A 6,000-nucleotide genomic window follows, 5' to 3' on the forward strand; every position below is an offset into this window, starting at 1 on the left:
AGGAATCTCAGAGGCTGGCTGCTCCCTCCGAATCCCCTTTTCCTGTGACTCCCTTAACCTCGTCCTCTGTCACCGCAGAGGGAGCGGCTGGCCCACAGGAGGACAACCAAAGCAAGCCGGGGCCCTCAAGTCCTCGGCTCTCCAGAGGACGCACATTGAAGCCATCAGAGGCAACAAGGCCAACCATTGCACAGGCTGTCTCCACCCCTTCTGTGGATGTCAGGGCAGCACCTAGAAGATGTGGTAGGCCTAGAAAAGTTAGGAAATTCTGATAGCAAGTGTTTGCACAGGTGGACACATTTTGTCACTTGGTAATCTGAAAATATATTCACTTTCACTGAGTAATGTATAACGTTGCCTTTCAGCTTTATTGACTGGCTAAGCAAGTCCTCCCACTGCATCCCGCCTGCCACTAGCAGTTGAGTTGCGTGCAGCCAGACCACGAGTGGTTCTGGAAGGGCGTGTGAGGTAGAGCCTTTGAGAGCCTCGTGCAAGCACTCTCCCACACACCCAGAGCTTTCATTTACGTCACTCACCTCACTGTCCTAAGCATTTTCAATACTGCCTGCTGGGTTTCAGTCACCCATGTCCTTTCTCCCATCACTGTTGACCCCCCCAGCATCAGCTTCCCCCTCCCCACCATCACCTACCAACCCGAACCATTGTCTTTCCAGGATGTGCATATTTCCTATCCACCCACATCCACATTGACCTCCCCAAACCCCTCCTTCCCATCCCCAGGATCCATGTCTGCCTCTGAGTCCTGACCAACTACCTTCAACTGTTGCACCCTCACCCTTCCACCTTTCCAACTCCCTCTGCTTCTTCTAATACTCACCATCCCTCCTACCACGCACAAGCTCAGTTTGCTCTCCTGGAGGCAGTCACTGAGTTCACAGACGTTTCCCACCCTTTACTCCCTCCTCCACCCTTACTCCCTCCTCCACCCTTACTCCCTCCTCCACCCTTACTCCTTCCTGGACTCTTTCCCCATTTCAAACTTGTTCCCCACCTCCGAACTCCACCCTCCCCCCCCCGGACCCTTCCTCCTTCCCCAGACACCTTCTTCCCTCTGGACTCATTCTCCCCTCAAAACTCCTTCCCCTCTCCAAACTCCCTCCTCCCCTTGGAGTCCTTCGCCCGAACTGCTTCCCCCCCATCGGACTCCTACCCCTCTCCGAACTCTTTCCCCCCACCGTACTCCTTCCCTTATTCTTTCCTCCCCACTTACACCTACCCCACCTACTTGTTGCATTCTCCCCGTTACAACCTCCACCCATTATACGCCCTCCTTCTCCCTCCCAAACTCACCCCCCCAACACTTTTGTCACCGCCCTGGACCTCACCCTCCCCCCCCACCCCCAAGTCACATTCATCACCACCCTCCCAACCTCCCCCCACAACCAACACCTTCGTCCCCCCACCTCTCCCAACCTCACCACCCCCAGTACACTTTCCTCTCCCAGTCAACCCTAGACCTTCCATTTGCCCCTTCCCCTGGCCCCTTGTACACCTTCTCCCACTCACAGCTATTTCTTCCTCTGCCCCACCCTCGCCGATCATCTGTAGCAGCCCATGGCCAAGACCATGATGTTCTGAAGCATCAACAGAGAACCCCCCACCTTCTGCGAGCTGCTTCACGGCGGAGCCCTGTCCATGAGGATCCACCCAGCGTGCGATGCATGTGTTCCTCCAGGGTCAGGTAGCTGTAGGGCTCCAGCATCTTCTGTTCAACGGATGATTGCAATCTGAGCAAGGCCCTAATGGTAAGTCCTGACTTCTGCACGTCACACATGCCCAGACGTGTTCCGGACCGGCATGTTTTCCCACCCTTGTGACGGTAAATCTGGTGTCGTCGGTGGGGGGGCGATTCCAATCAGGCCTTACTTTGCATCCCATTAGCGTGACGTTAAGAGCGGATTCACGCTGGCCTCCAGAGCGATTAGCATTGTGCCATGGTGGACACCATCGTATGATTCCGCTGTGCTTTCACGCCAGCGCGAAACTGATTTTAGGCCTTCTCACCAAATTGTTCCCCGCCCCAACCCCCTGCTCGCCATGATGCCCGACGTCAACCTAAAGTAAAAACAGAATTACCTGGAAAAACTCAGCAGGTCTGGCAGCATCGGTGGAGAAGAAATCAGTTGACGTTTCGAGTCCAACATGACCCTTCAACAGAATTGAGTATAGTTAGGAGAGGGGTGAAATATAAGCTGGTTTAAGGTGGGGGGGCGGGGGGAGAGAAGTTGAGGGTGGGGTGGTTGTAGGGACAAGCAAGCAGTGATAGGAGCAGATAATCAAAAGATGCCACAGACAAAAGGATCAAAGAGGTGTTGAAGGCGGTGATATTATCTAAGAAAAGTGCTAATTAAGAATGGATGGCAGGACACTCAAGGTACAGCTCTAGTGGGGGTGGGGTGGAAAGACTAACAAGGTATTAGTTGTAGATTTAAAAATAATGGAAATAGGTGGGAAAAGAAGAATCTATATAAATTATTGAAAAAAAAAACAAAAGGGAGGGGGAAGAAACGGGGTGGGGATGGGGGGAGGGGGAGTTTAAGATCTAAAGTTGTTGAATTCAATATTCAGCCCGGAAGGCTGTAAAGTGCCTAGTCGGAAGATGAGGTGCTCTTCCTCCAGTTTGCATTGGGCTTCACTGGAACAATACAGCAAGCCAAGGACAGACATGTGGGCAAGAGAACAGGGTGGAGTGTTAAAATGGCAAGTGACAGGGAGGTTTGGGTCTTTCTTGCGGACAGACCGCAGGTGTTCTGCAAAGCGGTCGCCCAGTTTGCTTTTGGTCTCTCCAATGTAGAGGAGACCGCATTGGGAGCAATGAATGCAGTAGACTAAGTTAGGGGAAATGCAAGTGAAATTCTGCTTCACTTGAAAGGAGTGTTTGGGCCCTTGGACGGTGAGGAGAGAGGAAGTGAAGGGGCAGGTGTTGCATCTTCTGCGTGGGCATGGGGAGGTGCCATAGGTGGGGGTTGAGGAGTAGGGAGTGATGGAGGAGTGGACCAGGGTGTCCCGGACGGAACGATGCCTATGGAATGCCGCCGGGGTGGGGTGAAGGGAAGATGCGTTTGGTGGTGGCATCATGCTGGAGTTGGCGGAAATGGCGGAGGATGATCCTTTGAATGCGGAGGCTGGTGGGGTGATAAGTGAGGATAAGGAGGACCCTATCATGTTTCTGGGAGGGAGGAGAAGGCGTGAGGGCGGATGCGCGGGATATGGGCCGGACACGGTTGAGGGCCCTGTCAACGACCGTGGATGGAAAACCTCGGTTAAGGAAGAAGGAGGACATGTCAGAGGAGCTGTTTTTGAAGGTAGCGTCATCAGAACAGATGCAACGGAGGCGAAGGAACTGAGAGAATGGGATGGAGTCTTTACAGGAAGCGGGGTGTGAGGAGCTGTAGTCGAGGCAGCTGTGGGAGTCGGTAGGCTTGTAATGGATATTGGTGGACAATCTATCATCAGAAATTGAGACAGAGAGGTCAAGGAAGGGAAGAGAAGGGAAGAGATGGACCATGTGAAAATGATGGAGGGGCGGAGATTGGAAGCAAAATTAATAAATTTTTCCAGGTCCCGACGAGAGCATGAAGCAGCACCGAAGTAATCATCGATGTACCGGAGAAAGAGTTGTGGGAGGGGGCCGGAGTAGGACTGGAACAAGGAATGTTCCACATACCCCATAAAGAGACAGGCATAGCTGGGGCCCATGCGGGTACCCATAGCCACACCTTTTATTTGGAGGAAGTGAGAGGAGTTAAAGGAGAAATTGTTCACTGTGAGAACAAGTTCAGCCAGACGGAGGAGAGTAATGGTGGATGGGGATTGTTGGGGCCTCTGTTCAAGGAAGAAGCTAAAGGCCCTCAGACCATCCTGGTGGGGGATGGAGGTGTAGAGGGATTGGACATCCATGGTGAAGAGGAAGCGGTTGGGGCCAGGGAACTGGAAATTGTTGATGTGACGTAAGGTGTCAGAGGAATCACGGATGTAGGTGGGAAGGGACTGGACAAGGGGAGAGAGAAGGGAGTCAAGGTAACGAGAAATGAGTTCTGTGGGGCCGGAACAGGCTGACACGATCGGTCTGCCGGGACAGTTCTGTTTGTGGATTTTGGGTAGGAGGTAGAAGCGGGCCGTCCGAGGTTGGGCGACTATCAGGTTGGAAGCTGTGGGAGGAAGATCTCCAGAGGAGATGAGGTCAGTGACAGTCCTGGAAACAATGGCTTGATGTTCAGTGGTGGGGTCATGGTCCAGGGAGAGGTAGGAGGAAGTGTCTGCGAGTTGATGCTCAGCCTCCGCGAGGTAGAGGTCAGTGCGCCAGACAACAACAGTACCACCCTTGTCAGCGGGTTTGATGACAATGTTGGGGTTGGACCTGAGAGAACGGAGTGCAGTAAGTTCAGAGAGAGACAGATTAAAATAAAGTAGGTTGAATAGAGATTCTTGAAACTATGAAGAGTTTTGATAAAACAAATGAAGGGAAAGCCCACTTCCACTGCAGGGAGAGTCATCAGTGCATAATTATCCCTGAGAGTAAGGAGAGAGGTTGGGAAAAGTTTCTCCACGTAACTCACTGTTAGAGTAGGGGATACTTTACTACATGGAGTGGCTGAGGCACTGAAGACAATACATTGGATAAATATCCGGACCAGAAGATGATAAAAGGCCTTATGAGGAGACAGCAGGAGAGTGGGGTAATTTCCAATTGCTCTATCAAAGAGCCAGCATACAAGCAATGGACTGAATGGCCTCTTTCTATGCTGTAAATTTCAATGCCTTGAGAAAAGGGTGTATAATGAAAGCCACTTAGTGCATTAGACCAGTTCTTTCCGCCGACCCTACACAAATGAGCTTTATAATGGAGTTTACCCACTCCAACCTTCTGAAAACTGTCATCCTGCCACAGAGAGGTGTGCCTTTAAACATATTTTGAATTCCTAATGCTTACAAAGAAGATTGGTGTTCCTATTCAAGATAAAGAAACAACGCAATGGCTAATGTTAAGTTTAATGGAAATATAAGTGGGCATAATTATCATTATTATTGAATCAATCTTGGATACAAAGACAAGGGCGCACAACAGTTTTTGCTGAGCACTTTCTAATATGATCTATAGAGAGCACAGCTGTAACGTAAGAATTGCCTATAGCAACAAAAAGCCAAGCAAACAATCCAGGTTGAAATGGAATGTTGTGGCTGGGAATCCAGTGAAACTTGTAAAGGAAAATAAAAGGAAGGATTAAAGTCATTGCTTCTCCACCACCTCAGTTAGAAAATTATTTTCTATTATGAAGCTGAGAGTTCCCAAATAAAGACCTGATTTGCAAATGCATGAGCAGTATTGTCTTTCACACGTCAGCAGCAACATGTTAAGTTGGGTGGGAGTAACAGCTAGCTAGCTCAGGGCTGCATTTCAATCACCTGTCAGTTAGCTGTGAAAAACTGATGCAATCGTCAATCAGTTCCACATGCCATTTATTGAGTGAAGGCTCTACTTGCTATGCTGATGGTAATTATATACCACACTTTTTGTCAATAAAAGATAGAAAGACTTCCATTAATATAGCATGTTTTATGAACACTGGATATCTCAAAGCACTTTACAGCCAATGCATTCATTTTGAAGTGTAGTTTACTGTTGTAAATGCAGCTGTCAAATGTGCACAGCAAGGTCCCACAAACAGCAATGTGATAACAACCAGGCACCAAGGAGAGCGGCTGCTCTTCTACAAAATAGCATGGGATCTTTTATATCTACCGCAGCAGACAGAAGGGGGTCTCAGTTTGACGTCTCCTCTAAAAATCGGCACTGCTAACAGTGCAGCACTCCCTCCATACCGCACTGGAATAGCAGCCTAGATTTTTGTACTCCAGCCTGGAGTAAGACTTATACCTCAAACCTTGCGATGTAGCAGCAAGAACTGAGCCGCGGCTGAAACACTGTCCCTAAGTATGTGAAATGACTTATAAATGATCACAATTGCAGTAATTTGG

This window comes from Cetorhinus maximus, chromosome 11 (genome assembly GCF_964194155.1).
Source record: "Cetorhinus maximus chromosome 11, sCetMax3.hap1.1, whole genome shotgun sequence".
NCBI classification, from domain to species: Eukaryota; Metazoa; Chordata; class Chondrichthyes; order Lamniformes; family Cetorhinidae; genus Cetorhinus; species Cetorhinus maximus.